The following is a 12,879-nucleotide window of genomic DNA, read 5'->3' as shown; positions in this document are numbered from 1 at the left end:
CTGGAGAGCGCGGAGCTCCGCGCCTGGCCGCCGGCCCGGGCGGTGGGTGCCTTCCGCTGCCTCCGGGGCGCTCCCCCGCCGCCGCTTCACCCGACGGGGCTGCGCTCCGCGGCCGGCACATCCCCGTCCCCCCGCCCCGGCCTGTCCCCCGGGAGGGCGGCTGCGCGGCCGAGGGGCGAGCGGCGGCGGGGAGCGGAGCTCCCCTCGGGCCGGGCCGGGAGCCGTGTGGCGCCGCGCCGCGCCAGGCCGCGCTGCCATGACAGCGCGCAGCGCCGGAGCGGTCACCGGCCCCCGCCGCCGCGCCACACGGCCCCGCTCGGCCCCGCCGCCCGCCCCGCTCCGCTCCCCGCCGCCTCCCTCCCCAGCGCAGAGGCGGCCGCCCGGCCCGGCCCCGCGTCCCCCGTGTCCCCCCCCGCCGCGGGGTCAGCCGGGGACAGCGCCCGCCTCCCGCCGCAGGAAGCGCCGCGGCCGCCCCGGCGCCTCCCGCTCGGCGCTCGCCTGTGGCAGGTGAGACTCCCCGCGTCCCTCCCCGCTCCCCCGGCGGCCGCCCCGCACCGCTCCCCCCCCCGCCGCGGCCACGGGGCCGGGGGCAGCCCCCCCGGCCGGCGGGGCCGGGCCGGCGGCCAGGTGGGGCGGGAAGCCCGAGCGGGGGTTCCGCCGCCGGGCCGGGCCGGGCCGGGCCGGGCCGGGCCGGGCGGGGGGGGCCGGGGCCGCTCTCCGGGGCAGGCGCTCGGCTGGAGCGGCCGCGCACCGCCGGGGGATGGAGGCGCCCGGGGCGGGGGGAGCGGCGCCGCCGGCCGCCCCCGCCGCCCGGGGCCCAGCCTGCCGCCGGGGCGGGGAGGCCCCGGTGCGCTGCCGCCCGGGAAATGCGGCTCCCGCCCCTCCCCAGCCGTGCCGGGGCTCCCCCCCCCACACACCCCGGCCCCGGGGCTCCCCGCGCTGACCGCGGGTGCGAGGGCTGGGCTGGCGCTGCGAGGGCAGCCCTGGCTATGGATGTCCCCCGGCCCCTCGGGTGCCCAGATGTATTTATTTACTTGTTACACGGGGAGAAAACCGGCTCCAGGAAGGGTCACGTCGCGTTCCCCGCTTGTAGAGCCCCCCCCCCCCCTTCCACCCCCCCTTCCATCCCCCCTTCCGGGAGCTGCCGCGGCTTTGCAGGAGGGGCCGGGCAGCCCCCCCTGCGCCGCGCGTGTGGGAGCGCCGGGCCCCGCGGGGACGGTACCGTGGGGGGAGGCTGAGAGAGGCGGGGGAGGTCAGGTCACAGCCGGAGAGGCCCGTGTGCGGTTATCATTCCAGACAGGGCTCGGTGACCCGCTGACAAATTGGGACAAGCTGTAAGAACAGCCCTGTGAACGTAGTAACGCTGTTTGTTGATCGTGCTTGCAACTCTGAGGGATAATTAACCAATATTTTTTTTTAAAAAAAAGTAGGCGCTACTGGCCTCCTAGTCGAGTGAACCCGATACCTCATGAAAAAAACACAGTTGCATAGTGGGTTCTGTGGGATGTTTCTGCGGGAGAAATGTAAACAAACTAACCCGGAATACACATTATGTGGAAAACACAAGATGCTGGAATATGGAGTAACTTATTCTAAGTCCCGCAGCAACAGGTGGCAGAGCTGAGGAGAAGCGAGTGCATGTCCGGGCTCTCCGTCTTGCATCTGTCGTTGCACAGTCTTCCTCCATTAGGGGCAGAGCTTCCTCTCACCATCAGCTGCAAAGAAGGCGGGAGCAGCTCTTGCTTACTAAGGCTGTGATGAAGAACTGAAATTAATTAATTAGACTAGGAGAGCACCTCTAGGCAAAAAAAAGAAATGGCCCTGTAGCTTGTGCTCAAACCATATGACCGGAAAAGCAGTGAGTCTTCTGGTGCGGAAATTGGGGCTTTCCTGGGTCCAGATCTTGCTGTATGTTGTGAGGTGACCACTGTCATCACAGAAGGACGCTCACTCTGCTAGGTCATGTAGTGTGGATCGGTTGTGCCCTGGAGCAATCAGGAGGTGCTGAAAAGCAGAAAGAGCCTCGATGAAAAGAAAGCACTGCAGAACATATCTATAGGATAGTCAAATCACAGATCTTTCACATGTTAAAGATTTTTTTCCCAGAAACTATACCTGAAAGAAAATAGGCACTAAACCAGTTGCAAGGGAAAGCAGAAAGATACTGTGTATCATTAAAAAAAAGTTAGTAGAGTCTATCTGTACAAGCAAGATTTTCAAAAGGAGTAAGACTTGGTTAAGAATTCAAAGCACAACAGCATGTTTGGCTGCAAAAGTTTAAGGCCTTGGTCTTTTTCATTGAATCAATAAACATAAAATGAAAATATACAGCTTCTAATATAAACTTATTCTGAGCAGTTGAGATAAAACTTGAACAGGATAAATGAGAAGGCATTGTTAGTAAAAAAGACTTGGGAAACGATATCAGGATTTATTAGGGAAATGAAGAAAGACATATTGTCTCAGATTTAAAAAGGAAATCTCTTAAAAAATGAGGCCTAGCAGAAAGAAAGAAAGGGAACCTGCTAATACAACAGTGCTTTGTTTTCATGGAAAAAGCTGAGATGGAAAAGGTTTGAGAAAAAAAGGCTGGGAAAAAAGTGAAATCCAAAGAAATGTCTTTGATAATGATGGATACCTCTTATTAAAAAGAAGTTGAAGTGCTCCATGTAACATAAACATTTTCAGAAGGTAGTATGGGAGTTAGCTGACCAGCTTAAAGGAGTCAAACAAAAAAGACACAGGTTAGTATTACTCAGAAAGCAGCTGAGACCAAGGAGATGAATTACATTTATTTTCATCACACTTATTGTCGTAATCTGGAGATCGACTTCAGTAAGGCACAAAAAGAGAGGTAGCTTGGAGAAAAGTTGTGGAAAAGGAGTTGGAAAAGAGAGTGGGAAACAGAGCATGAGTAGGTGGCTGAACTGCTACAGACGTTCCTGGACACTTTCATCTGGGAGGGAGGGAGGGATGCAAAACTGCTGTCCTAGGGATCTGAGGGCTACTTTTGCTATGTGGATGTCAGATAAAACTAGAACCCCAGACCCCGAGGTCTTACGTTTTCTGGGCAAATGAAGATGCACTGCAGAAACCTGAGAAATTCTTGAATGTGCTAAGGACTGCATTTCCAGGAAAGGGAAAAGGACTAAGCAGGAAAACAGCCGATACAGAATGATGTATCTGCCCCAGCTGGCAGGGGGATGTCAGAGGGAGGGCCAAGAAAGCGGAGGAAAAACTGAAAGTCCCTTATGGGGCACTGCAAACCAAGGGCACTTACAGGAAATACAGATTTTATATACATCTGAAAGAAAGACAAAAAGACTGTGAGGCGATTTCCTGGGAAGCATTACCAGCTAGAAGGAGCAACTGTGATAAGGGCTGAGGTTCAGCAGCTCTTGCACAGCAGCATGTACGTGACTGTGAGGTTACAGGTTGTCGCTCAGACAAGGGAGCAGCAGCCTATAGCTATCCTGTACCAAGCTGGGCCTTCTAGGCCATGGCAAAACAGCATTTCATGTAAAGAAAGGGGGGCAATTACTGGTTTCTTCATCCACCCAAAGGAAATGTAGCACTTCTAATGGGTTGTTTGCCACCATAACAGAACAAAAAATAATACACAAGAATAAATGGGAAAATGTGAGGAAAGCTTTTGTAGAAAGACAAAAGTAGCAAAGTGGTGCAGTTATGAGAGTATCGACAGTTAAAGAAAAGGTGTAACATAAATAAAATGAGAGGAAAACCAGAGTAAACTTCCTGACCTTTCCAGGTCAACAAAGCAATTCAGCCACATTTGCAATCAGTCATAAATAATGGCAGTCATTCCAACAAAAGATATCCTTACATTAGGATACATCCTGACAGATCTTACACTTAGGTCTGATCTTGGCTTCCTGAATATCTACCAGTCTGTTTTTACTGTTTTATGAAGTCCTTAATGCTTCCGTTACAATTCTTCAATTTGCATTTCAAAAAATGTGCTATGGAAGTGAAAATGTTAATGATACCATTTCTAATCAGTTAATCTTCTGTACCTACTAGTTTTGCAAAATGTAAGGGAGAGTACATGAAACCTATGAACCTATGAAACCTGAGAAACCTATGAAACTCAAGCTGAAAGAGGGCTAGATATACGCACGATCTTCCAAACATTTGCTGATTTTTATATTAATGGATTAGTAAGCAAATAATGGGAGGAAGAAAAGAATCCACACAAAGCTTTCAACTTATTAGCTAAAACTTTGCACTTGTCTGCCATGTAGTGGCTATAATTCAAATGAGATATTGGGGGCTGTACTATTGAGTGCATTATATAAATGGTATTAAGAGTTTGGTTATCTTTATTTTGTGAATGAAAGTTTTAGCTGTAGTTAATGAATGTTAAGACCCTAGCCATTTTTGGAAAATGACAGAGTACAAAAGCCATGTGGTTACTTCAGACAGATGTTTTCCTTCAGGTGTCTAGAGATGGGCACAAGAGAAGGCCTTGACTTTCTTCTGTATGGCTAGGTCCTGGTGGTTACCCTTGATCAAGCTCATGGTAAAGTAAAACTTCAGGAAGTTTATCTGTCCTCCTGGTGAAGGTAAGGAGATTTTTGTTAAGAAGTTTGACTTCTGAATGACAGGTGACTCTTTCAAGCATGAGTTGAGGGAATGTAATACTTTGTGTTGAGATGAACTGATGAGATCCAATTTGTAAACTAGCCAGCTGAAGATCAGATGGCAGAGAAAACTGAGTAACTAAAATAGATAGGGAGAAACTTAGAGGGTTCTGTGTCTCAACATTGTAATTAAAAGAGCATCGGAATGGAAAACGTTGGACGTAACTTCCATGACTTTGGCAAAAGAACGTTGTGTTACACCACCTTCCTAATTTTGTTAGTATAATGGCAGGTTAAAAAAAAAAGTAAAAAGGAACTGTAAATAGGTAAATAAATAATAAAACAACCAACAAAATAACTAAGTACAGTAAAGTGGGGACCATTGTGTTATGAAATTGCAGAACAAGTGTACATCTGGAATTGGAAACTCAAAACCTACTTACTACATGTGTGCACATTTTGTTTTCCTTTAGTCTGGCTAGGGTATATGGATTTTGGTTCATTTACAGTGTTATTTTTTGAATTTTTAATTACTGGTCTTCACAATAAGAATGCATGAGTTATTTACTGTTTTGAGATATAATAGGAGATATACTTAGGATCTGAGATCTCTCCAGTCCTCTGGGATTTAGTTGGATGATCTCATTAGATTCAGAGTCACTGCAGTAAGTCCAGAAATGTGCAGATGCTAAACATAATGCAGAATTTTAATTATTGTTTGCAGTTAATTAAAATGCTATTTTTGTTTGTTTTGCCTCCCTCTGGCATCCTCAAGGCCTAATTAATTCTTAACTGTGGGTGGTGGGATTAGGATTGGCAGCAACACACACCTCAGACAGCCCACCAGCACCTATGGCATTACGTGCAGTAGTACTGCAGAAGCAAAGATCACATGCTTGAGAAGTTAGATAAAGGTTGCTATTGTTCTTGCCGCCAAGATTATTTTTATCACATTGTCAACATATTTGTTAATGTACAAACATGCAGGTGAGATACAGAACACATGAAACTCATAAAAAGGTGAAGACTTTGTATACAGATGAAATTAGAGTGCTGAAGGTGAGATGTATAGAAAAATGCTGAAGGGGAGCAAGGGTTCACTTGACAGTTTTAAGGAGCTGGCTGGTGCTGTTCCTCATGGTGAACTGCTTGGTGGCATTTATGACACTGATAAAGAAAATCTGTAAGCAAATATCATTAATTGATGTGGTTCAAGGAGTGGCTATTTGGCACGTTTCTATGGAGGTGGTATTTCAGGTGCATAACCAGATCACAATTGAGGGTTTTGGTTTGGGTTTTTTTCTTATAATGTTGCAGTTGTTTCAGAGTACAGTGAGTTGTTTTGGCTTAGAAGTGCTGCTGTAATTGGTTTCTGGGGCTTTCTTGATTTGACCTAATTGGACATTTTGAAAGGTTGCCAAAGTACGGGGTAGGATTTGCCAGATTTCTGTCAATGATTAATAAAGCTCATCTGGAGGATCAATTAGAGTCCTAAAAAAGAAGATTTTGAACTGGAATTGTTATAAAACCAATGAATGCTGTTTTATTAATGGGCATTTTCAATACTGAATGATGAAACATGGCACTGTAGTGAACAGTAAATACACAATTTTTCTAGAGAATCTCCTCCCTTCAGATGATTATCATGTATCGGGAGCTGTATAGTCAGGGTGGAGAAGGACTTTCACTGTGTTTTGTAATGACATTTTTGGCAAAATTCAAGTTGTTTTTAAAAAAATCATTAGACCATCAAACAGTGCTTTCAACAGGTAAGATTTCTTCAAAGGTTTTTTCCTCTTCACAGTGCTAGAAATGTAAGTCCCAGCCTTCCAAAAAGTCCTTAGAAAGAATAAGTAGCTGCTCCTGGTGTGTCTGAAGACCTTGTGAATTGAAAGAAATGAAGTGAATTGTTTGGGGGGAGGAAAAGCAGGCAGTGTATGCCATCATCAGTTTCTAATCATCACCAGCTCCTCCCCAATTTCTCCTTTTTTACAAAGATAATTTAAAAACAATGTGCAAGTTGCTCAGCCTGTCTCTGTGCATTTCTAATTTGTTTATTGCCTGGTACACAGGAATCGATTTGGCGGATAGTTTTTCGTATAGTCAGAGGGCTGACTAGGGTGGGTAAGTTAAAAAGCAGGACGTTCTTGCATGTTGGAATTAGCTACTTCTCTGTCTCATCCATTGCTTGTTTGTTCATGTTTTGCTCATTCAGATGTATCCTAAAGAAATGAGATACCCAGCTATTATGGTAGCGCCAGTTTCTAATTTGTTCCAGGTTTCATAGCTGTGGGTCTGAGTGCACCAGGTAGGATCTGTAGGTGTTTCCATAATACTTCTCACATCATTCGGGTCATAATTAGCTTTTTAATTGTAATGTTACTGGGGTTTGGCTGACCAGGTACATATAAAAAAAGTATAGCACTGCTGAGTGCTATGCTATGACTTCCCATACTTATTTTTTAGAAGTCAAGCAAGAGCTTTTCCTGAAGCACTTTCCTCTGCAAAAATTTATGCACACTGGGTTACACTGCCACTCTGCTACAGCATGTTTATACTGGGTAAGGTCACTTGAAACACCAGAATTTTGACTAAAGCAGGACTATTCCTTGGCAGGTCCTCCAGAGAAATTTTTCAAGCTGGCCTCCAAAGCATCTTCTGGGATTCCTGGCAGACCAGGTTTTCTAGGGGAAGGAACTGCTGCTTTTTTCAGGCACTATTAGCCTACGTATTGCAACATGAAGACCATAATCACACTCAGAAGACGCTTTCCTCTTGTATGTCAGGCAAATCATGTTTAAATTGGCATTTACTGAAATAAGACTGTTGGAACCGTACCAGTGCTACATATTACACTGGGCAGGTATATATATACTACACTACATGCTACACTTGGAGCAAAATGGCAACAGCCATTCCAAAATAATAGGATTATAGTGCTATACCATTATAGCATTTCTGCTAGCACCATGGTAATCTCTTCCATACCTTTGAAGGAAACTTAGGAACCAAAATACTTCAGGAAAAACTCTGTGCATATCTCTGAATTATTCCAGAAATCCAGCTATGATTGGATTCAGGATGAAGATGGTAAAGTGATCTCATTCACTCCATATTTTAGGCCTGCTAAAATAAAGCTTAGCAAAATACTACTAAAGCAAGTGATGGAGAATGAATGGAAAGATGGTAGTGCATTATTTTACATGTTTTCATTTACTGAGATGAGTAGATGTCCTCATCTTCAGAGAAGAGATACCAGGCTTTTACGTTCTGTTCTGATCTTCGTAGAAAGGTGGAATCTCAATCCCTATTTTTTGTTATTTTTACTTAGAGGTTGTTTCCCAGCATCTCCATGTTTCTTGCTGTGTTTTCCATAGTAATGCTCACTTATGAAGAACAAGTTGATTTAGAATACGATGAGCTGCACGTTCCCACAATTAATACACCCACCCGCCTGGTAGTTGAGCTCCATATGGTCTTAGATGAGGAATGAGAGAACTTGCAAAGCTCTTGCTTCTGTCAGGCCTCCAAAATCAAGCCTGTCCCCAGTGGGTTTCAGCTTTCCCTCAGAGTAACCCAGTTATAATTATTCCAACTACAGGAGCCTTTCCAAGCCCTAATCTTTTAACCGAAACCGCAGCGGTTTGGGACAAGGAATATGGTTTCAGTAGGACTTGTAGCCATCTTCCCACTCTACCTTCTCTCACAGCTGCATTCATTCTTGCTTTGATTCCTCTCAAAAGAGATGTCCCTTATCCACCACTGAAAGGGAACTAGATGCAAATCTCTTGGTGCTATCACACTCACTTCAAACTTTTCTTGCAGGTCAGTTAAATGCTATTTCTTCTTGCCTAACGGGCTGTCCTTACTAGTGGGCCCATCTTACCCTTTGTCCAGCCCATTCAGTATGAAGGAAAAGCTACAGATATGAGCTAATGAAGCCTGTCATTTGTCATTTATTTTTGCCATTAATATTAATTTATTAACGTGGAGTTGCTTCTGCTGTGTATTTTTGGGAAATGCAAACTAGCTCTACTACCATTTTTATAAGATTTGGAGCCATGACTTGGATCATTAAAAAATTCATCACAGGTGGCAGCATAATATGACAAGAATGGCCTTGATCATCTCTTCAGAGCATAAGAAGTATGAACTACTGTTTTTGTTTACTCCAGTAGCCCATCTAGCCTGATCGCCTTTGACTGAGTCTGACGCGTAGAGGATGCTTGCAGAGAAACTGGAAGAAATAGGACAAGTGTAGGATTTCCTAACTTCTGGCAGAGGTTATGGGAATTTCCTGAGCCAGAGATTTCACTGGATTGCATCATCGTGTTTACTAGCCATCGATAGACTTATCGACCATAAATTGTCTGATCCGTTTTGAACTTTCTTGAACCTCCACATCATCCTTTGATGACAGTCCAAATAGCCTTTTTTAGTAAAATAGCTTTTGCAATAAAAAGATGAATATGCACAAATTCCTATTTAGTCTGGAAGCCTGCTTCAGTGTAGGAAGGCTGAGACTGTTTTCCTCAGTACTTCGTTGTTGCAGTTTAGACACAGTGATCTTAAAAATAATTTTTGGTGATAACTTAATCTTGCTGTTTTTCTTGCACTTCAGATTTTTTTGCCTTTGTTCATTTGGTTTTGTGGACCGAGCACTAATGTCCTGTGCCATGTGCATCCCTGCATAACTTGAAAAAAATTCCCTGCTGTGTTTTTACATGGAAGATCAAAAATAGATATGAATTGTGCATTGGAGGCTAAATTGTGCCTCTAGGTTTGTTTCTCTCTCTTTTGCTTTCCTTCTAGTTATTTATTTTTCTTTCCTATTTGTCACAACTTTTATTCATTTTGCTTCTCACACATCCACTGTGGTTCCTCTCAAATTGTGATGGCAGGATGGAATTAGATCTCTGTGCAAAAACAAAGTATTATTACGTTAGGTTATTTTCAGGTTTCCCAGAAATCTTGAGACAGACATATATTATACCGTATGGTAAAATGGAAATCAAAGAGGAAAAGAATTAAACAGTAAATAGTATTAGTGGTTTATTACCTTTTTTTTTTTCAGGAAATGGATGTTTGCCCCAGACAAAGACTTGAGGATGTTTGCCAAATACCTTCAATTAACACCAAAATGTTTTGAAGTCTGTCATGGCATTTAGAGAAGATTGGCCTCAGCTTTCATTAATAATAAATGGAAATTAATCTAAAGTAATTGTATTCACCTACTGCCCGGTAGTTTTGTTGTGTGTATAAGCACTGGTTATCTGTGGTTTAAAGAGGGACCCACACAGGATGCTTTCCTGCTGTGCTGGCTCACTACTGGTAGTCTAAAAACTGGAAAGGGACATGTATGCTTCCAGATTTCCCCATTCCTTGTAAGGTTTTTAAACCAAAATTATTTGGATTCTCTTTGCCAAAAGGTGAGGTTCTCATTTAATCAGCAGACACCAGAGTGATCTTAAGCTACTGACACTGTGTGCTGCTTTACCATAACTGTTTACGTCTTCGGTCTCCATTTTCCCATGTAGTACATGCTATTTCAGAGAACTGAGGAAATAAGAGGCCTAAGAAATTACAAACAATAAGAAAACCTGCATGTTTTGTAGGACCTTCCTTCAGAAAGTGATTAGGGGTTCCTCTTGTCCACCAGTTAAAGTGTGCTAGGTGGTCAAGTGATTCAGCTGCTTACTTATCTCGTATTTCATTGCCTGTGCTATCTGCCTGAGTGTAAACAAATTAGTAACACCCCTCCTCAAAAAAGAACAGGTGAGGTGTGTAATACTTCTGAGAAAAACACAAAGTAATTTGTATCTGAACTGATTTGCCAAACAACCATTCTAAAATCAAAGATCCGTAGGGAAAAACAATCTAAAGAACCAGTAACAAGAAAATCTGCCAGTTGATGGCAGATGCAGGATGTCCATTACCATTAGAAAGCTCAGCTGAACTAAAGTTCTCCCCTGCCTGCCCATCCCCAAGGTATGAAAGCCAGATAAAAAATACTTAGGAGGAAAAGTAAACTGAGAGCAATAGGGGATAAAAAACTGAAATCCACCACGGTACCAAGTTACGTTGTTGTGTTAAAATGCGAAAGAAAAAATACTGTTTCATTGACAAGAGCTTTATGCCCTGAAAGATATACAGGTTCTCTTCCAGCTCATCTCAGAGCTGCATTACATCCTATGCACTCCTGGTCCAGCTCTCAGTCATTTGATGAGGTCAGTGTTGTTTTTTAACTGAAGGAAGTTTCTGACTCCTGTATTTGTGAACAAAGTCATGGCCCATGGGTAACTGATGCAGTGGGAGCTTATGCCTGTAGATGACCTGAACTTCCGTTCTCAGGGAGGAGGAAAACGTCATTACTTTCCTGGCTGCAGAAGCTACATGCTCCCTCCCTCCCCCTCTCTCTCCGCTCTTCCTCTTTAGTGCCCACTCTAGGTCAGGCAGTACAGATAGTGCTGGGTTTCAGAGGCTCTTCTACATGCCCTGCAGTTGTACTGAACCCCCATCTCATGGTCTCTGTGTAAGAAAAGCATTTATGTGAATGCATGGTAGACACAACACATCCCTGGTAGCAACAAGGCAAGCAGAGGTTCCTTCAAACTCCCAACGGGAACAAGGGCACCTCTCTTTCTGCCCGGTGGGAGTGGTGTTCCAGGCACTGGCAGGGGCCATTGGTGGTGAAAGTCACAGAGGGCTTGGGGTCGTGGATTGCCTAAATCTAGGGCCCTCTGCTCCACTGGTGTCCACACCACACACTGGACCTGGGCAGCTGTATTGCCCTTGGTCCAACCCCTTGACTTGTTACCGAAATGCTGTTGGACTCCTTCCCCGCTTCTGTCAACACGGGGAACATGCAGTCCACATGCAGTATCATCCTCTGGACAAGCAGGTGGAAGGGAGATTGTGGTCGTGTGAGGACCCAGGAGCATCTGTCCACGTGTTAAAAGGCAAAGTAGACAGCTAGAGGAGCGCTTTGAGACACTCTGACATACCTCTTCCAAATGCATGCGGGGAGTCAGCATCAGCATATACTAGGAAGCCGTACCTCTGTCGTATCCACAAATGTTTGCCGTTGCCATCGGTGAATGGTGTTCCGGATCAGTTTCATTCGACAGGGATGATGACACATTTTAAGGCTCCCATTCTCACCGTCACATGTCTTTGTGTCCCTGCATTTTAGTCATTTCAGAGCAGTGCATCACCACCCCGCTGGCTCATGCTGTGCTCTGTGTTTAGCAGCACATATTTATGACATGGGGAGTGAAGAATGAAGTTTAACTCATGTCCTTAACTAACCCGTAAGTGAGGGATTAATAGCCTACTGCATTCTTTTACTAAGTATTAATCACTTAACATTATTTTCATTTTTTTTGAAAAGTCTTTTGCTTCCTCAGTATGTCAGTACACAACTTGGTTTGAAACCGCGGCCTTTGAGGGGCTGCAGATAACATTAGTCATGCTGTTGCTGTCGTCGGCCTGACAAGGGACCTGTTGTGTTGCTTTCTGGGTGAAGGAAAAACTACACGGCGATGGGCTACGGCTCAGTCATCAAGGTTTGCTCTTGCTTCACAAACCTGTCTTCCTGGCTGTGGTAGAGTTAAAAAAATAATTACAAGTTTTTCAAAGGATCACCCACATACACATGGTATGAGAGCTCTTTTCTTTGTTGGTTTCATTTTATTTGTACATGACTCACTCTTGGCAAAATGAGCGAGCCTCATGAGCCTGTAAAAATTCTGTTTGGATTAAATGATTTGCATTAAATGATTTATAACTGCAAGAAGGGTTTAATATTCCTGTAATTCCTTAAGGAAAAACAAACCGATCTTATTCTTTCAAGTAGCTATTGCTTTCACGCCTGTTACTTCAGACGCCATCTTACTGGCTCAAGCTGATAGCTGCTAATGAGGCTCTGGGTATTTACTTCTCAGTCCTTGCTTTCCCTGCCTCATGAGTTAGGGATGGGTGGTGGGGATGTACTGTCATCCTTTTCCTAGCACATCCTTCCGAGCATGACTGAAGGCCAGGGAACGTACGGCCTCCCAGAACTGCCTGCCTTGCTACGGGCAAGAAGCAGCATTTGTGCTGGGCTGAGGTGCAGCGATCGTGTTCCTGAGACTCAGTTTTCCCCCCTTTGGTAGGCCAGAGGCCCGTCCGCCTTCGTTTTCCCGTCGGAATGGGTGTGCTGGTTCCAGCCCGCCTCATCCCTGCCGACTCCGGCGTGGGTCAGCTGCCTGCAGGGCCCCTGGCCTGCCCAGCCGGGGCT

The 12,879-nt window shown here is 45.2% G+C and overlaps 1 protein-coding gene across 1 annotated transcript in view; it reads left to right on the top strand.

Moving 5' to 3' along the window:
* Positions 1 to 483: 483 nt before the first annotated feature.
* The window catches only part of THRB (thyroid hormone receptor beta), a 175,569-nt gene continuing 163,173 nt past the window's right edge, over positions 484 to 12,879 (top strand). Inside the window, exon 1 of the mRNA XM_074838904.1 lies at positions 484 to 507. The gene's annotated coding sequence lies outside the window, so the exon portion shown is untranslated. The remainder of the gene's footprint in view (positions 508 to 12,879) is intronic.

This window comes from Strix aluco, chromosome 1 (assembly GCF_031877795.1).
Source record: "Strix aluco isolate bStrAlu1 chromosome 1, bStrAlu1.hap1, whole genome shotgun sequence".
Classification (NCBI taxonomy): Eukaryota; Metazoa; Chordata; class Aves; order Strigiformes; family Strigidae; genus Strix; species Strix aluco.
This window is presented reverse-complemented; position numbering and strand designations above follow the sequence as displayed.